Source organism: Tursiops truncatus, chromosome 17 (genome assembly GCF_011762595.2).
Source record: "Tursiops truncatus isolate mTurTru1 chromosome 17, mTurTru1.mat.Y, whole genome shotgun sequence".
Classification (NCBI taxonomy): domain Eukaryota; kingdom Metazoa; phylum Chordata; class Mammalia; order Artiodactyla; family Delphinidae; genus Tursiops; species Tursiops truncatus.
Genome location: NC_047050.1, coordinates 66,408,799 through 66,427,319, shown reverse-complemented (window position 1 = coordinate 66,427,319; position 18,521 = coordinate 66,408,799). Strand labels below are relative to the sequence as shown.

General features: G+C 39.6%; 1 long non-coding RNA gene across 50 annotated transcripts in view; it reads right to left on the bottom strand.

Annotated features, from left to right (window-relative positions):
* LOC109549452 (uncharacterized) overlaps positions 1-18,521 on the bottom strand; it is a 396,771-nt gene that overhangs the window by 35,006 nt on the left and 343,244 nt on the right. For 47 of the 50 annotated variants that reach the window (XR_012327382.1, XR_012327365.1, XR_012327383.1 and 44 more), the window contains 3 exons: positions 12,054-12,264; positions 8,094-8,256; positions 6,396-6,522 (listed from right to left, as the gene is read on the bottom strand). The exons of 1 other annotated variant lie outside the window; for it this stretch is intronic. This is a non-coding gene — a long non-coding RNA (uncharacterized lncRNA). Of the gene's footprint in view, positions 1-6,395; positions 6,523-8,093; positions 8,331-12,053; positions 12,265-18,521 lie in introns of all 50 variants that reach the window. 2 more of the 50 variants (XR_012327357.1, XR_012327380.1) reach the window with 2 other exon arrangements.

Genomic DNA, 18,521 nt, shown 5'->3' with positions numbered 1-18,521 from the left:
AAATTATCTTCTGTCATTTAGTGTGCTGGAAAGAAGACGAAGGCTAGGTTAATTTTTATTAATGTGAAACAACCCCATTGTTTCACCTCTGCATATTTACGGGATTTTGTATGTATCTCGGGAGGCTAATCCTCTCACGCCAGGCTACATAGATTTGAGGCTCTTATTTTGGGGTTTTCTTGAATCAGGGCTACTTGTTCCTGCCTCCCATGAGCCTTCTGTGCCTTTAGCTCAGCAATGCTAACTGGTGTCACACAGCTCTACATTTTCTGGCCAACATTTCTGAAATCTCACTTATTGTTACTCTCGTCCTTTCAACCCTTTGTCTCCTTTTCCCTAAATTCTGAGGGACTTTCTCAGATATGTCCTCCACACCCGTGGTAAACCTTCACACAGCAGGAAATGGCGATACTGCCCATTGAGCACATATATTTTTCTTGCTGTCTCCCATCATGATTCCTCCATCTAATTGCTTTGCCTTTTTCCCCTCTAGATCTTTCCTCCAGACATTCTGCTTCCATTTCAGAGAGACCTTCATGCAGTATGTGGGAGTACCATACAGTTTTCTGAAATGACCATCTGGATTCTGTGATAAATTGTTCTCAGTATTTCTCTACCTTATTCCTCCCGCCCACCTTTTCGGGGGGCAAGATTTGTCATTGTCCCCTTCTTTGTATTGATAATGATATTGTTTGTTTTACTCATCCTTGGACAGGACAAGGTTGGTTTGTCAGTGTTTGTTAAAGCCAGGAAGAGTGATTTGCTCCATGCATGCCCTAAGGGTCAAATTCTCTTCTCCAGTTCGCAATTTCTGCTCACAGATTTTAGTGCGCTCCTTGCTTAACAGCTGGTTCTCCCCTGGGATGCCGTGCATTGAATATGCTTCCCTCTTGCTCAGATCTCAGCCCAGCCTCTGCTTCTCAGAGACAATGCAGGATGGGACCAGCCCAGCTCCTGCCAGGTAGAAGCCACCAGAGACTTCATGCCTTGTCAGCTACTTCACAGCTTCCGCAGGGTCACTTTCCTCCCCACACTGCTTCAGTCTCTCCCTATTTTCTGTTCAGGCTTTCCTGTGATTCCCAGCATCTGGCTGGACTGGGAGAAATGGGAGAAGAGGGGGAGATAATACTATTTTCAAGGACAACTCCTGAGAAGGGGAATTTTCTCATGAAGGAAAGCAAGAGCATGCCATATGCTGGAGTCGAGGTAGCTGATCCTCAGTCCAGATCCATCTACCCCATGATGACCGTGAACCATTCTAGCTTCTGTCATCAGGCTGTACAGTCAGTCTTAGCGTTCCATCTCATCTACGGTTTTCACAAGAAGAGCCGAACGGCTTAGCTTCCGGACCCACCAGACAGCTATCATTTGGAACCGGAAGTCAGCAGGTAGTTTACTTCAATCTTTTTCCATTTCCAAGCAGCTATTCATTCAAAGGGTCAAAAATATGTATAAGCCCAAAACTGAAGTCCGTGGGGGCCTGTCCTTGTCTCCTCTACACAGTCTGGGTGAAAACTTGGCAGAGCAAGAGAAAAAAGGTGACAAAATTTTAGTTCAGTTTGGATTCGTTTATTTTATTTTGTAAATTTTCTTCACAGAATCTTTCAAACTGCAAGTTTAGTTTTCACTCAACATCTCAGCCTCTGTAGGCTGTCCCAGTGGAGGGCTCTCCACTACTCTGCTGAGTGCCCCAGGCTGGGTCGGTGAAGTCCCTTTTCTCATAGCCAGTCATACAACCTCCAGAAGCGCTTTCTCACTTAGAGGCCCGCATGCTTCTTCCTGGGCAAGGTGGCTGAACTGGAGCCCCAGAGCCAGGGTCTGTTCTTAGAGAAGGGGGATGGAATTCCCAGTTACCTGCTGTACACAAAAGCACCTTTAGGAAAGATCCCATTGAAATCCTGACATCCGAGCCAAGCTTTGAGGAATCTAAGGTGAAGCCATGAGGCTCTCTGGGAAAGAGGGTTCTAGGCAGGGAGAACCACTGCTGGGAGCTTCTTAAGGAAGATGTGGGCCTGGCACACTTGAAGCTCAGCAAGGAAGCCAGTGTGGCTTAAGCCCAGGGAGCCAAGGGTTGGGATGGGGGTACCGGGGGCATCACGCTGACGGCCCAGTAAAAACTGGAGGACTATGGCTTTGAGTGAGTGAGACGGGAGCCTTGGGAGGATTTTGGGCAGGGGCGTAACACGATATGACAAATAACACTAAACAAGAGTTATCACACTTGCAATGAAAATAAAATACTGGTGAGGCACAGAGGACTCAACAGAAACAGGAAGAGCCACTGGGGACCAGCTTTTTCTGTGGCTTCATGCTGAGATGGTGGGATGAACAGGAGACACACCTAAATGGCCGGTGGAAGGCCCCAGAACAGGATACTTTGTGGGACCCTAGAAGAAAACCCATGTCAGGTCAACCAGAAGCTTCAGCCAAGCTCTCAGCCCATGCCCTGCATCCTCTGATTCCAGAAGAGTGTTCAGAAAGAAACATTCAGCCTGATCAATTTAACTAAAAGTAACAAGGCAAGACCACCTGATCAAAGACAAAGCCAAAAAGGAATAATAGTATCTTTCCACATTGGATCAGAGCAAAGAGAAGATCTGGGCAGAGCTCTCCATGTTAAGCGTGAGAAAAAAGGGAAGAAAATGGCATTTCAACTATGCAAGCATTCTAGAACACAAAAGGGAAAGGAAAGACAATCTGCAAAAGAACAATAAAAAACTCAGTATGGAGTCATTTATACAAGACTCAAAAACAAGATGATGAAGCAATATGCTGGGTTGAAAAGGCAGATTACCAGGTTAAGGAAACAATTGCAGGTCAAAGCAGCATCCTTATGGATCAAACAAATAAATGTAAACCGTGGAGAACAGACTAGGCACAACTAAAAATTCAAACAATGACAAAAAGAAAAGGCTTTAGCACCTCACAGTGAATGCAAAGGAAAAAGATAAATGAACAAATCAGTTACAGAGGATGATAAATAGACTTCAAAGTTGGCCCACATAAAGAATCATTTATATTTTTTAAGGAGAGCAACTAACAAATGGGAGAGTGTTTCAGAGATGTCATTTCATATATATTTGTGATACTAGAAAAATACTAAATCTGCAAATCATAAGAAACTAATATACTAGAAAAAAACAGTACAATTTACAAGGAGGCACTGAACTTATCCTGATCAACATTATCTACAGAGGAAGACTTTATCCAGACAGATAAAAAGGGAGTGAGGTGGGATCCAGCTGGTCTCAGACTTCACCACAGCAACATTCTTCGAGAAGAAATCAGATTTATGTCCCAAAGCCCTGACTAAAGGCAAATGTAAGTCAAGAATATTAAAACTGAAGACATTCTGAAACAGGAAAGAACTCAGAAACTATATGAGCCCTCTTGCAAAATATACTGGAAGACTAATCCAATCGCAAGATGAATTTATTAAAACACACACCTCTAGAGTGAAGAAGTTATAGTTCAAAGAACTAGTTATGGGGATCACATTCATTTAAATAAGGTTAAACAACAGCACAACAGCAAAATTTTTGATTGGTGAACACAATGTGTTATCAATCATTTTAACTTTAAAATTGTAAAAGTAACAAAACTCAGGACTAAAGAAAGGAGGTGGGAGAAAGTCAGAGGATGAATCACTTATCTTTTTCTATTTTATTGAAGTATAATTGATGTACAATATTATAGAAGTTACAAGTGTATAATACAGTGATTCATAATTTTTAAAGGTTATACTCCATTTATAGTTACTAGAAAATATTAGCTATATTCCCTGTGTCGTACAACATATCCTTGAAGCTTATTTTATACATAATAGTTTGTACCTTTTAATTCATTACCCCTCTATTACCCCACCCCTTTCCCTCTCCCCACTGGTAACCACTAGTTTGTTCTCAATATCTGTGAGTCTGCTTCTTTTTTGTTATATTCACTAGTTTGTTGTATCTTTTAGATTCCACATAAGTGATATTATACAGTATTTGTCTTTCTCTGTCTGACTTTTCACTTAGCATAATGCCCTCCAAGTCTATCCATGTTGCTGCAAATGGCAAAATTTCGTTCTTTTTTATTGCTGAGTAGTATTCCAGTGTGTGTGTGTGTGTGTGTGTGTGTGTGTGTGTGTGTGTGTGTGTGTGTGAATGTATATCTCACATCTTCTTTATCCATTCATCTGTTATGGACACTTGGGTTGCTTCCATTTCTTGGCAATTGTAAATAGTGCTGCTATGAACATTGGGGTACATGCATCTTTTTGAATTAGCATTTTTGGTTTTTTTCAGATATATACTCAGGAGTGGAACTGCCAGGGAGAAAATACTTGCAAGTAATATGACTGATAAGGGGTTACTGTCCAAAATACATAAACAGCTCATACAACTTAACATAAAAAAAACAAACAACCCGATTAAAAAATGGGCAGAAGACTTGAATAGACATTTTTCCAAAGAGGGAATGCAGATGGCCAAGAGGCACATGAAGAAATGCTCAACATCAATAATCATCAGGCAAATGCAAATAGAAACCACAATAAAATGTCACCTCACACCTGTCAAATGGCTATCATCAAAATGAACACACATAGCAAATGTTGGTGAGAATGTGGAGAAAAGGAAACACTCGTACACTGTCAGTGGGAGTGTAAGTTAGTGCAGCCACTGTGGAAAACAGTGTGGAGGTTTCTCAAAAAACACTTTATCTTTTACAGTAGGAGGTTATTTTTAATTAGTATTGCCTGAAAAATTGGAAGATGTATATTAAAAGAGAAAAATGAAACATTTGATCTCATCAAGTTTTTACTTAACCCTACTTAGAGAGATATTTGAGGAAATACTATCACTGGCAATGGAGGAAAAAAGAAACATGATCTAAATTTCAGCAGTTTCTTCAGTTTCACTTCAGTTCATTTTTCTTTAGTTACAATCAAGTGTAATTACACAACGTTTTTATTTTAAAAAGCATTATGATCTCTAACTAGTTAGCTAGCTTTTTATCTACCTAACTAGCCCTCTGTTCTTCCAACCCATCCATATATGCACAGGGATGTTTGGAATGATGTCCACCAGAGTTAATGTTGGTTATTTCTTGCTGGTGGAATTCTGAAGTGATTTGCTGATTTCTTCTTCATACTTAAAAAAAATATTCTTTAAAATTATTTCATTATGAACATTTATCATTTAATAAGAAATAAAGTTGTGATATTTTAAAATACATATGTTGGGAATTCCCTGGCAGTCCAGTGGTTACGACTCTGTGCTTCCACTTCAGGGGCACGGGACTAAGGTCCTGCATGCTGCACAGTGTGGCCAAAAAATATTATAATAATAAAATAAACTAAATATGTTTACTTAAGTCTTATATAGTAATAAATCAATATTTGATGGTGTTCTGAAATCAGAATTATTACTCAAGAGTAATTGATGTATTGAGGGTTTGCTATATATGCTGAGCACACTGTAAACGGGCCTCATATAGACAATGCTATCTTTTTTAAACCTCACAACTTCATGAGCATGTCCCCATTTTAAAGATGAGGAAACTAAATCTCATATATGTTAAGTGATGACATCACTCACTTCCAATCAGCTGAAAAGGAGCTCAAATCCATGTTCTTAATTCCAAGTCCACTCATTCCTTTATCAATTTTGTACAGAGGCCCCACTCTGTCCCACATATTATATACGCTCCACTATGGCACAATCCCTAGACTTCTTCCCGAGGACAAAGTTAAGCTTTTCCTCTTTAGACAGTTAAAGAAAAGTGCATAAGAAAGATTTTACAAAAGAAAGATTCAGAGACCCTGATTCCTAAACCATCCTGAAATGGTACCCTCTCTTTAGCTTGCCTTTTCTCTTCTCTTCTCTTTTATATTCTCTTTGGAGATGATATCGTGACTGATTTTACATATACCTTGCAGATTTATTTTATTTAAAATATAAAATACACTGAAATTGGGACCAGGGTGCTTGTGTATGATTCTTTCAGGTGCACGTGGATGCCTTGTGTACTTTCTGTATGTGGCTATATTTCACAATTAAAAAAAAAAAAGAATTTTACAGCCTGTTAGCAAGGTTTATCAGCTTGTTTCACTCAATAAATTAAATATTGACCTGTGATAAATAGTAAAACATAGATGATCAACCATATTTAGATAAACGTCTATAGGACTGTGTATTATTTACCTATTGCAATATATACAAAATACCCCCCAAATTACCACTTTAAGCCAGCAAACATTTGTTTATCCCACAGCCGCTGGGTCAGGGCACCAAGCGCAGCTGAGCTGACTGCCTCTGCTCGCTCTTTCTCACACACAAAAGCCAGAATTCGTGTGTTGATGGGGCAGCCATCATCAAGCTCGACGGGAGAGGAGTTGCTTCAAAACTCACCCATCTGGCTATTGGCAGGCCTCAGGCCTTTGCTGGCTGTGGATCAGAGTCACCAGTTACTCAACCACAGGGATTTCTCGATAGGTCTGCTCACAGTACGCAGTTTGCTTCTCCCCAAATGAGCGATCTCAGAGAGAAGAAGAAAAGGAGACTCAATATGAAAGCTGCAGTCTTTTTATAACCTCATCTCCGAAGTTATGTTCAATTGCTTCTGCTTTATTCTGTTCATTAGAAGTGAGTTACTAGATCTAGCCCTCACTCAACAGGAGGGGAGTACACAAGGGAGTGAATGGCTGGAGGTGGGGGTCAAGCTAGAGGCTGTTTACCATAGGCAGAGACAAAAAAGCCATGTACAAAAATGGTAGCAGTAGCTGCCTCTAGTAGTGGATCGGAACTATGGGTGCTCTTAATACTATTTTTATTGTTCGCCTTCTTTTCTAAATTATCAATGGTGCAGAGGTAGACATGGTTGAAAGCATGGGCTCTGTATTTAAATTCTGCTTCTGTCATTCACCACCTGGATAAGACAGAGCCTTACTAAGACTCAGTTTCCCCCGTGCCTACTTCTCATGTTCTTGTGCAGATCGACGTAATCTGTCTGAAAAGCACTCACAAGTAGCACATTTTAAGAGCTCATTAAATGTGGGCATTTACCACTGATGAGTATATAATTTTTGAAATATGAAGAAGAAGGTGGGTAAAAGTTATAATAATACAAAAAATTATTATCCCATTTATGCTTTCACTTATTTTCATTAGCAGGGGAGGGATACGAACACATAAAACACAGGAAAAGTGAGAGCAAATAGTATAAGCAAATGCTAAATTATGTAGATCAAACCACAAGTGAAGTCATTAAAAATAAAGGGAAAATGGAAGATGGAGCAATTGTGGAGAGGAATGCATTTCAGAAGAGGCAGGGCAGGCTGTGGAGAGGCTGATGGGCAGGATTAGAGGATCTGAAATTCTGGTCAGTTCCTCATTTACTGAGTGCCTCCTCCATGCCAGCCACTGAAGATGCAGCACTGAATAAGGCAGAATGTCTTCAGAAAACTCACAGTCTAGAAGGCAAGAACATCAATAAGAGATCCTTTCAAAGTATTTGGTGACTTCAGAAAGAGAAATAAGCATTTAATCAACAGCTATTTATTGAGCAACTACTATGTGCAGGCATTATAGGAGATACCAAAACCCACTGTCCCCAAAGAGCTCATTGTATAGTTCAGGAGATGGACAATTAAACAGGCAATCTCAAGGCAATGTAACAAATGCTGAAATGAGAAGAGCATCCTTTTTTAAAGAGATTACATGACATGGAAGAGCAGAGGAATGGTTCAGGGAGTCAAGGAAGGTCACATATAAGCTGAGACTATGTTAGCCAAGCCAAGCATTTAAAGAGAGGGTTCTAATTGAAGGAACATCCTAAGCGCAGGGTTCTGAGGAAGCGCAGAGAAAGATGACATAACTGGGAGACAAAAGGCTGGCAGGCTTAGGCAGGTTAATCAAGGCCAGATCATGGAGTATTCAGAACTGCAGACAACAGAAAATAGAGTGCACGCTTAAAATTTGCAGAGGGCAATGACATCGTGGAGGCTCTATTTAAGGAGGAACTTGTGCTTCCCTCAGAGGAAGTGTGGATAAGTGGTGAGCTCAGAGTCTGGAGAGGAGGTGACCTTTGACCTCAGAGGTTCATTTCACCTGGAGTGTTCCTCTCAGGATGACTCCCTTAAATTCCAATGACATCTGATCTGGAAGTCCATTGTAACTCCGTCTAAGCTCTGCAGAACCATATGATGCTTGAAGAAACAAGTAGTCTCACGCGTCGCAGGCAGTGCCGGAAAGAATGACAGAGAAGAGAGAGCTTTCAAAACAAATAAAAACACACCAGGACTCAGCTGGGGTCTTCGTGGAAGGCATATTCAATGGGGGACACGCCTGCAAAAGCAGAATAGAGCCAGAAACAGGATGGGAGAGGTTCTTAGTTCCCACCATAGTGGGACAGCCATCTGATTTTACTGTTCTGGAGCAGGGTGACATCGGGCTAATCCCCTCATCTTTTTTTTTTTTAATTTATTTATTCATTTATTTATTTTTGGCTGTGTTGGGTCTTCGTTTCTGCGCGAGGGCTCTCTCTAGTTGCGGCAAGCAGGGGCTACTCTTCATCGCGGTGCGCGGGCCTCTCACTGTCGCGGCCTCTCTTGCTGCGGAGCACAGGCTCCAGACGCACAGAGCTCAGTATTTGTGGCTCACGGGCCCAGTTGCTCCGTGGCACGTGGGATCTTCCCAGACCAGGGCTCGAACCCGTGTCCCCTGCATTGGCAGGCAGACTCTCAACCACTGCGCCACCAGGGAAGCCCTCCCCTAATCTTTTTGACCCAAGTTTCATGTCTGTAAAAGATAATAACCTCTATTTCAAAGGACTGCTGGAGGGATAAAATGAGATTATCTCTATGAAAGAACGAAGAACAATCCAACGGTAAGGTAATTTTACTATTATTTTTAGGTAGGGAAGAAAGTATCATTCTTAATGCTAGAACTCTGGAGTTTAAGCCTGGGTTCAAATCCCAGTCTTGCAGTTACTAACTGTGTGATCTTAGGCAAGTTCCTTAACTTCTCTGGGTCTCCAGTTGCTTGCTCATAAAATGGAGAAAATAATAGTAGCCACTTCCTAGGTGTTTTAAGAGACATAAATAATTAATTCATGTAAAATGCCGAAACAATGTAGATGTATAATGAACTCTCAATAAATATCAGCTAGTAATAGTAGTTGTTGTTATTGTTGCTATAATAGTAGCATCAGTTGTAACAGTGTTAGTAGCAGTAGTATTTTTGGATTCTATGACCCTGATTTTTATGTTACAGATGGGAATAGAAAAATAACATATTAATGCAAATGAGATTTAATTAGCACCTCAACGTAAGTTCATGTATTTTGTGTTTTTCAAATCTAATAGCAAGGCTGCAGCATTATTTCCAGATTAAATTTGAGGAAATAGACTTGAAGAAGTTACATGAATTTCTTATGATCACACACCCAGAAAAGGCTATGCAAGGAGTTGGCCTCAAGTTTCCTGATGCTAAATTCAGTGTTCCTTCTGACAAGATGAGCTGTCTCTCTTTGCTAGGTATTGCATGCTTTAAAAATAATAATTTTCAGGCATTTCAGCAGGAATTTCCTTTAGGTTGAGCTAAAATCAAACTGTATGGTATTAGCAAGTATTGATGTTCTTTCTACAAAGCTTTTGTCCTTTTTGGTATTGTCTTCTAGCTTTCTCCTCTAAGAAATTTTCAATTAGCCATTAGCTTATGTCACAAACATTTGTTCTTAAATGCACACATTCATTCTTGTAAGTGATTAAGGATGATGGGTATACAAATATATAAGTACATAAATGACAAGCCAACCATGTACATATGGTAATTTAACTTTGAGATGACTACCATGTTTATGCACTTCTATCAGGCTGCCTACTTTTGATGAATGTGCAATTTCTTTCCCACAATTTTATCACTGCCAGTATTTAAGTAAATATTCTAAGCGCAGGACTAGAGAAAACCGTCTATGCCATCCAGATAATTTGCAGCTGGGAAAAATAAACAATAGGGTTCTGTTTAGATTCTAAGTCTGGCAAGTTGTTGCTCCCCACAGGTGTCCAGTGATTTGGAATGTGCCACCACTCTGTGACCACCCTGAACGCACCTGATCTCATCTGGAATGTGCCACTGAGTGAAAGAGCACCGATCCCAGATGGGAGTATAAGACTTAGGATGAAGTTCAATCATTTGACTGAAAATTCCCGAGAATATTTCAGACATTATCACAGATTACGGAATTTTAGAGTTACTTAAGTAGACAGAGAGGGTACAAAATCTAGCTAAGTGAGATTAACCCTGGATAAAAGAAGAGGAAGCACACTCCAGAAAGCAGGAACTGGATGAAAAAAATAGGATGGTTCTGTACAGGAACCCATAGGAAGTTTGGTGTTGCTGAAGACAAAATGGCAGAGATGAGGCAGAGGTGGGCAAATGTCAGGTGGTAGAGGGTCCTGAATGCTACACAAAGGGGTGTGAACTTTACCCTGAGGGCATGGAAGGTTTTAGGGAAGAAGTGGCGCAGCCCATGTGCATTTCAGGTCAATCACACCAGTGGAAATATGAAGAGGATTTGGCAGGATGGTGTCATGTCAACAGCAGGCTGGAACTCCCAGCATTCCTTGCTCTTCACTCACAGCTGAATATGTTCTGAAGCTTTCTGAGCACCACTCTCCTTCCTCCACAGCAAGGAGGCTTAGAGAGTGATTCTGGGAAGTCAGGAACATTCTGGCTTGTCAAAGTCAAAACTGAAAAACCATTCCTGACCAAGAGCAAAGTTGAAATGTTATTAGGCTTCCTAGAGGACAGTGCTGAGGGATGGGAGCCCTTCAGATATAGTGTGCAACCAGAATTGAGACTCTGGGTGGCCATTCACTTTCCTAGTGCTTTGTTGCATCCTTCAGGGTGTTGGCTGGAGCTGAGTGACTGCACAATCGTGGGTTTTGCAAACCTGAGCTCCTAAATTTCTTTCCTCAAGCTGCCTCTTCCCTGTACCTCATGCTGCAACTTCACCCTTCTATGAACCTCTGACATCTCAGGGTTTGAAGTAAAACTGAAAGTTCCAAAAGGACCACAAGAGACCTTTCCTCCCCAAACTTCTCCTGCCCAAGTATACCCTTTTCTTTTTACTGCATGTCTGTTTCACAGATGTTGGGTTTACTCTGAGTCTGAACTTTGTAGTGAAAGGATGTGATGCTTGGAGTCCAGGCACTTGGGTTTGATTCTGGTTCTGCAGCTTTCTGACCACCTGAACTGCCAATCCATTTAACACATTGAGTCCCAACTTTTCCATCTGCAAAATAGGAAATTAACTAGATGATGCCTGAGGGAGCTTTAAGCTCTCTAATATTCTGTGATTGTAAGAACATCCTGTTACCCATCATTGTCCTAGATGCTGAGGAAAAATAAAGTGAAACAAGCCCCAAGCCCACCATCACCTTCATAATATAGTCATGACACCGATAATAGGCAGATATGCAAATGATGTTGTAGGCAAATGCTTACGACATGGAAAATTCTTCAGCTCTATTGTCAAGTGAGAGAAAAGGCGACAAGGAAGCACAGTGTGATCTCATTTTTGTAAAATAAGTAAATACATAGAAAAAAATACCCAAAAGGTGATCTCACAGTCGTCTCTGGTCATGAAATTTTCTGTGTTTTTGTTCTTGTTTATTTTTATTTTATGATTTTTTTACAAAGAAGGTACATTATTTTTGCAATAATAAAATAAATCTTATAAAATAATAGGAGTATCCTCTGGAGGATCATGGATCTATTGACCATTCTTATGAGGAATTAATGAAGACTTTCCAGATGGCCTGACATTTATTCTAGAACGTGATGGTCAAATAAGAGTAATTCATTTCTCAGCAACCCCTCCATCCATCCCTTTCTTTTCTCCTGAGTACGTGATATGGTTTCTCATGAATAAGCATTGACCTCCGCCTCTAAAGTATACACTACTTGAAAGCAAAAGACAATTCTCCTGGTTCTCCAGTATCCTCTCTGAATAAATACCAAGCATTTGTCCCACAGAATATACAGAGTAAATAAACTTGCACTTACGATGCGGATTTTGTTGAAGGCAGAGATGTTGATTTATACTCTGCTCATGCTTGTGCAAAAATCCTCCATCTCTGGTTTCTCAGTGGTTGGTGCACCAGTTTCCCGAATCTAAGGTCATGAGTTTACTTCCTGCATCACTTAGCTTCACTGTCTTCTTCTGTGGCTTGGACCAAAATCCCAACAACATGTGGCAGTCACTGCACTGGGAAAGCTGAGTAGAGACAGAAAAATAAACCAGCAAAGTACAAGGGACCTAAGATGTGAATGGATGGTTCTATCCTATGAGGTATCATGGAGTTATTGGGGTAGAGCAGAGGTAGAAGGAAGAATGGAGGGAAGAGAAATTAGGGAAAACCCCACTTCTTAGACCTAGGCTAAAACAAGGTGAAATCAATCTTGGGAAAAGAGCAGTTGTCTGCTGCACTGCATCTCTTTAAATACCGTCTATCTACATGCCAGCAATGCCCAAATTTATGTCTCTAGCCCAGACCTAGCTCCCAAACTCCAGATTAAAATTCAGCTCTCAACTTGATATGTCCACTTGGATACCAAACCAACCTCTCAAACTCAACATGTCCTAAACCAAACTCCTGATCGTTCCTATCCAAGCTTAGGCCATTGGCTGCTTCTCCATCTCAGAAGATGGCAATCAGCTTTCCAGTTGCTTAGGTGAAAATCTAGGAATAAAATACAGATGGCCAAAAAGCACATGAAAAGATGCTCAACATCACTAATTATTAGAGAAATGCAAATCAAAAATACAATGAGGTATCAGCTCACACCGGTCAGAATGGCCATCATCAAAAAATCTACAAACAATAAATGCTGGAGAAGGTACGGAGAAAACCCTCCTACACTGTCAGTCGGAATGTAAATTGATACAGCCACTATGGAGAACAGTATGGAGGTTCCTTAAAAAAACTAAAAATAGAGCTACCATATGAACTAGCAACCCCACTCCTGGGCGTATATCTGGAGAAAACCATAATTCAAAAACCACATGCACCCCAATGTTCATTGCAGCACTATTTACAATAGATAGGACATGGAAGCAACCTAAATGTCCATTGACAGAGGAATGGATAAAGAGGATGTGGTACGTATATACAATGGAATATTACTCAGCCATAAAAAAGAATGAAATAATACCATTCGCAGCAACATGGATGGACCTAGAGATTGTCATACTGAGTGAAGTAAGTCAGACAGAGAAAGACAAAAATCATATGATATTGCTTATATGTGAAATCTTTAAAAAAAGGAAAAAAAATGGTGCAGATGAACTTATTTGCAAAACAGAAATAGAGTCACAGATGTAGAAAACAAACTTGTGGTTACCAGGAGGGACAGTGCGGGGGAGGGATAAATTGGGAGATTGGGATTGACACATAGACACTACTATATAAAGATTAGATAACTGATAAGGACCTACTGTATAGCACAGGGAACCCTTCTCAATACTCCATAATGACCTATACAGGAAAAGAATCTTAAAAAGAGTGGATATATGTATATGTATAACTGATTCACTTTGCTGTACACCTGAAACTAAGACAACATTGTAAATCAAGTATACTCCAATAAAAATTGTTTTAAATAAATAAAATAAAATCCAGGAATAGGAATTATCTGTGCTGTCTCTCATACCCCACATTTGTCAGGAAATACTCTTGGCTCTATCGTCAGAAAATATTAAAATTCAGCCATTTCTCACCAACCCACCACTACCACTCTGGTCCAAGCCACTATTATCTTTCACCTGCATTACTGTAATAACCTCCTGACTTTTCCCCTCCTGCCTTAACCTCCTACGGTCTATTCTAAGCACAGCAGCCAAAGTGATCCTCTTAAGATACACATTATTTTATGCCTTTCATGCCCTGCTCAAAATATTGCACCGGCTCTCCATTCCACTCAAATAAAAGTCAAGTGTTTTGTAGACAATGGGTCTGCAGACCCGATGTGATATGGTTCCCATTAGTTCTCTCGCCTCTCAACACTCAGCTTTTACCACATGGCTCTCCTTCCCACTCCTACACAATCACCCACTGCTTACTATTCATGTTTGTGTACATCTTATCTAACTGTTGAGTAATAGGAATAGCTAATCTTTGAAATCTCATATTTGCGTAGCAGTTAACAATTTACTTCCATATATAATATTTCATTAAATCCTCACAATAGTGTTGTAAACTAAGTGTTCCTTTCCCCTTTTTACAGGTAATCAATTTGAGGCTCAGAGAGGTTAAGCACCTCACCAAGCTTCACATGGTTAGTAATTGGTACACTTGTATTCAAATATAGGTCTGTTTGACCCTAATGGGTGAAAAGAAGACTTAAAGTTGATTGATTCCTCTTAGATTAAGGTCCTTTACTTAATAATTTTATTTAATCTCCTTAATCTATCATCTTCTCTCCTTCCGTTAGGCCCTACTCCGTTACGCAAGGTGTCTTGTACATAGCAAATGATCATAAAATGTTGATAAGCATCATTGTCGTCCTCATCATCATCCTCATCCTTACATTACAAACTCTATCTTTTGAGCCCTTGCTTCAGTCTTCATGGGTCATGTTCTTTTTAGTTCTTCATTCATGAACTAAAGAAAGAGACTTGTGGGCAGCAAGGATGGATAAATTCGGTAGGCAATAACTGTCTGTGTTTCTTTTTCTTCTTTCTAAAACTTGCTACCTATTTGTTCCCACTGTCTGTGACCATTCCCAAAGAGATGCTTGGTTCATTGAGTTCCTACCTAATTCCCTTCCCACCAGCAATGCAGTTATTCAACTTGCCAATTGCCTGTTTCCAAGTGGCCTCACAGTTCCCATTTGTAAAAGTCAATATGGTCTAACTCATCATTATTCCCTAAATGGTTCACTTATATCCTGGGATATAATTCCTTTTCGTCCTTTTCAGAAAGTGTTCAAAGCTTGTTCAGTTATCTAGTCAACAAGTATTTGTTTAGCAACTAACATAGCCCAACCTCTGATATAGGAATTGGGAATAGACAAAGAGACAGGACCTTGGCCTTCTGATGGTATAACAATGGACAAAGATAGGAACTGAGGTAATTTTAATCTGTACCTAGGATATAAATATCTGAGATTTACCTAGAAGATCAATCAATCTCCATTTTACGGATTTTAAAACTGAATCCCAATTTTTAAAAACAGTTTTCAGTCTTTTATACTAATTATTTTTATCCCAACAGGCTTTAAGTTTTTAAAAGATCATGTACCCATTTTTTAAAATACTATTTTTAAGTGATTTTGATGGTTCACAGTTTTCTTAATTGAAGATGCCAGTTAAGGCTTCTAATTAGCATGAGGCTGTGTTGTTACACTAAATTGATTTCATTCCAGCAAAATTAGAAAAACTTGACATTTTGCTGAGGCTGTGCATTACTAATAAGTTTAAATATATTTTTTCTATTATAATCGCCACAATTTGTGTGTGTGTGGATTCCTGGGGATTCAGGGAGAACAGTTTAAGAAAATCTGCTAAGATAGGAGAATAATGATGCCAGCATCAAGACCAGGGCCCGAAGTCTTGTTGTCTACCCATATTTCTCCATTGATCATTCATTCAACAACCATTCCTTAAACCCCAGCTGTGCTCTGGTTTCTCTGGTATGTACTGTGATACAAAGAGCTACAGAAGCTCTCAGATAAGAAGTAGGCTGAGAATTGTAGGCTTGTGAGCAGTGAACCGTTCAAAGAAGTCAAACTAAGTGGAGGAATAGTGAACAGAAGTTTGGAAGAGGTATGAAGGGATCTGGTTTTAAGAATTTAACTCTATTTCTGCTTTGTTCCAGACCTTTTCTCTTTTGCTGTGTTTCTCCTTTTAATTATTGTTCAAAATTCTTTATACCAGCATGTCATAGTTTATTCAACTTGCCCCCATCATTAGATATTTGAAATTTTTACACTGTTAAAAATAATATGTATGACCTTCATTTATTCCATAAACACTTACTGAGCATCTACTAAGTGTATGACACAATTCTCTCGTATGTGGTTAGGAAGTTGATTCAGGCAGACATTCTGCTTGCAATAAGTTTTCAGCCTAGTAGAATATAGCTAGATCATTAGGTAGATCTACTCATGCCATAAGAGGAATTGCACGAGTGCTGTAAGAGATGCCCAGTTACACTTCTAGAACAAATGATTCTATAATTCAGGGTCAGTGAATTATAAAAGACAGGAAGATTAAATTAGAATAGTTAGGGCAAATCATTCAATGTCTTGAGCTCCAAGTTAGAGAGTCTGTGCTACTTTTAGAGATCAGTGGGTTACCATCCATTAAGGCATCATAGAATAATGGTTAAAAGAGCACAGATCCAACAATAAAACGTTTAAATAAATCATGATATGTACAAATAAAGGAACACCTTGAAGCCATTAAAATAAGTGGTAGAAGAATAACTAGTGGCTTGAAAAGGATTTATAATACTATCTGCATAGAAAAGTCAAATCATAAAGCAGTATATCCAGTATGATCCCAATTTTGTATCAGAAACAAAATATAGAAAAAAGCTGGAAAGACAAGCTCAGCAATTTCTTCCTGGTTATTTCAGAGTATAGGGATTATGAGGGATTTCATTTTTTTCTCTGTGTTTTGCTTTCTTTTTTCCATTTTTTTCAACTGAGCACTTAATACACCCCTAATTGTTCAGTATTTGGATTGTTTCCAGTTTCCATTATTGGAAGTAATGGTTTGCTAGTAATGGTTTGCTGAACATCCTTGTACATAAATATTTGTATGCGTACCTGTCCATTCATGTTAAGTGGAATTTGGGATCATGAGGTGTGCCCACAGGACACATATTAGTTTGGTATTTAAATTTTTAACTTAAAAAATAAAAAATACATGGACTCTGGAGCCCGACTCCCTATGTTTGAACGTGAACTCCACTGCTTCCTAGACTGTAACCTCCAGCAAGTTACAGTAGTTTTCTGTGCCTTATTTCACTCTTTTTAAAATGAGGCTATTAACTGCACCCTCCTCATGGGGTTGTTGGGAGGATTAGAGGCATTAATTCCTACAAGGGCTTACAGCAGTGCCCGGCATATGGTGAGTGTTTAATAAATGTTAGAAATCATGGATTTTTATTGTTGATAATACGATAACGAGTTTTCTTATTTTGTTTCTCCCTGGTGCTTTTTTTGGCGGGGGTGGGGGGTTCATTTAATCTTTTCTATTAGGACAGTATTTCATACCTGCCAAGTAATCTTTTACTCTCATCATTTCTTCCTATAACCACTTTAGAAAACGCTTTTCAAGGATAATCCCCAGGTCACACAGCATACAAACCGTTTGTTCTTCTGCTCTTGATATGAAAACTTATTTTTTTAATATTCTTTCAACTATCCAAACACTAGTCACAACATATTTTGGCATGGAAGTTAGTTAGGATGTAGTTCTACAATGTCAAAATCAATTTTGAAAGAACACTGGGCTCCCTAAAGGATTTCAAGCTTCACTTTTCAAGGGAATATTACAGCTCGAACAAGCATTTGTTCCCAACATTGCCCTCTGGGGCCTTACTGAGATATCAGATGAAAGCAAGAGAAGGGGTCTTTTTTTTAATAAAGTAAAAGACGTTCCTGCCAGAAGCAATTACTTAGCATGGAAGAACACATCCTTTAAAATGTGGGGGTTTTGTAGAGGATAAACCTATCACACAAAATGTTCCGTTAAACAAAGCCTTCCTTGCAACGTGAAGCTCCTTTAGGATCCAGACTATTCTATACGGTGGCAAAAGAAATAAGCCCTTTCCAGAATCCTTTGCACTTCCCTCCCTACATATCTGTAACTGATAGAAAAATAATACGTATGCCTCACAGGAAAGGAGTACTGCAATCAGGATACCTTGTGTTTAGACCCGCTCTGCTGCTAATTACATGGGTGACATTGCACTAACAGTTACAATATAACTTCTCTGAATTTCCATTTTCTATCTGTAGAAATGAGGCATAGAATCAGCTGATTTCCAAGTTCCTTTTGGTCCAACATTCTAACTTGCTTTTCCTTCTTTTGTCATTTCCTTCCAGACTTGGCTCAGAATTAGGAATGCATTAAATATTACAGCAGAATTCCCCTTAGCCCTTGGAGAGTGAGGGTGAAAATTCCTAGGCTAATATTTTCTTCCTTAACACACAACCCATATTTACAAGAAGCTATTAGGCGTCAGATACTGTTATGTGGTGGAGACACATCGTGCACAAAATAGAAACAGTCGAAGTCCTTTGAAGTTTACCATAGCTCAGACGGTGAAGCAAGGGATGACAATTAAATTCGATAGGTGCTCTAACTTCGAGGAGAGCCAGCTTTGAGATGCTGTGATTTTAAAGCTGGACCAACAGGAGAGAAGATTCTCATTGTACCGATGTGTCCGTTTCTTCAGTCAACCCTCCCTGGCCCTTCTCAAAATCTTTCGTCCAGACTGAGGAGATGTTCCTCCTCAGGGC